This window comes from Staurois parvus, unplaced genomic scaffold (genome assembly GCF_062004578.1).
Source record: "Staurois parvus isolate SC_StPar_1 unplaced genomic scaffold, SC_StPar_1.0 ptg000119l, whole genome shotgun sequence".
NCBI lineage: Eukaryota > Metazoa > Chordata > Amphibia > Anura > Ranidae > Staurois > Staurois parvus.
In genome coordinates, this window is record NW_028317915.1 from 805,160 (window position 1) to 807,165 (window position 2,006).

Consider the following 2,006-nt stretch of genomic DNA (forward strand, 5'->3'; position numbering starts at 1 on the left):
AAAAATAGATCAAATTTGTGTTGTTCCTCTAAAAAAATGGAAGAAAAGTGAATATTAGACGGTTCAATAAAATCGCAGTGTTTGTATTCTTCTTTACAAACTCAAACATTCACTATATAAACTGAAAAATGTTTGAAGATTTTGCTTTCCTTTGAATGACTTCATGAATATTTGGTTGTAGTCGCACTGTTTATGAGAACTGCTGTACATCTGTGTTGCATGGAGTCACCCAACTTCTGGCCCCTGTGATCAGGTATTCCAGCCCAGGATGATTGGACTACATTCCACAGTTCTTCTCTATTTCTTGGTTTTGCCTCAGAAACTGCATTTTTGATGTCACCCCACAAGTTTTCTATTGGATTAAGATCCGGGGATTGGGCTGGCCACTCCATAACGTCAATCTTGTTGGTCTGGAACCAAGATGTTGCACATTTACTGCTGTGTTTGGGGTCGTTGTCTTGTTGGAACACCCATTTCAAGGGCATTTCCTCTTCAGCATAAGGCAGCATGACCTCTTCAAGTATTCTGATGTATTCAAACTGATCCATGATCCCTGGTATGCGATAAATAGGCCCAACACCGTAGTATGAGAAACATCCCCATATCATGATGCTTGCACCACCATGCTTCACGGTCTTCACAGTGTACTGTGGCTTGAATTCAGTGTTTGGGGGTCGTCTGACAAACTGTCTCCGGCCACTAGACCCAAAAAGAACAATCTTACTTTCATCAGTCCACAAAATGTTGCGCCATTTCTCTTTAGGCCAGTCAATGTGCTCTTTGGCAGATTGTAACCTCTTCAGCACATGTCTTTTTTCCAACAGTGGGACTTTGCGGAGGCTTCTTGCAGATAGCTTGGCTTCACATAGGCGTCTTCTAATTGTAACAGTCCTCACAGGGAACGTCACACCTTCTTTCATCTTCCTGGAGCTGATTGTTGGCTGAGTCCTTGCAATTTTGGCTATTCTTCTATCCATTCGAATGGTAGTTTTTCACTTTCTTCCACGTTTTTCAGGTTTTGGTTGCTATTTTAAAGCATTTGCCATCATTTTAACTGAGCAGCCGATCATTTTCTGCACTTCTTTATATGTTTTCCCCTCTCCAATCAACTTTTTAATCAAGGTACGCTGTTCTTCTGAACAATGTCTGGAACGACCCATTTTCCTCAGAATTTTAGAGAGAAATGCACTGTAACCAGCATGTCCAACATTTGCTGCCTTCCTTCCTTAAATAAGGGCAATAATTGCCACCTGTCTGTCAAAGAATGAATGACCTCACTAATAGAACTCCACACTGCTATTATTTTGAACACGCCCCTTTCAATGAGTGATTCAATTACACAGAATCAGCAGCATGCATGTCATGACTGTTGGGTCTGTTGGATTTCTATTACTCTACTACACCTGCTAGTAAATTATTTGCCATGTAGAAATATCATTTCTACCAAAAACAGCGATTGATCCGGTTAGTGATGTCTAACTGCGATTATTTTGAACATAACTGTAAGTATATATTTTGCACCTACGAATTGTGGGCAATTTTTCAAGGGAGGTAGAGGAGATTGCTCGGGCAGAGTAAATGCCCCTTATATTTTCTGCAATGTCAACTTTAAATACATACCTTATATCCAACGGTCCAACAGATATAAAAGGTCCTTCTGGTCCTTGTTGGCATTCATGGTTGGCAGTAGTCCAGCCACTAATGACACATGAGTGCAGCACTAGTATGAGCCCAGGGTGAAGACACACTAAAAGGGGAGTGTGACCATGACAGCCTAGGCACACAAGAAGTGGGTTGTATGAACCCAGAAAAGATGTGTGATCTAGTGAACGAGCAGATTTTTGAGGACAGGACCTGATTCAAGGTCAGTATTGCAGCGAAAGCTGCATTTTTTTTAACTTCAGCTAGGGCTGGGCAAAGCAGTTTCATTTCAACTGGGATTGGGCTGTAAAAAAATGTCGGTCAATAGAGAGCACCGTTGCGTCCTTTTAAATTTCACATTCTTG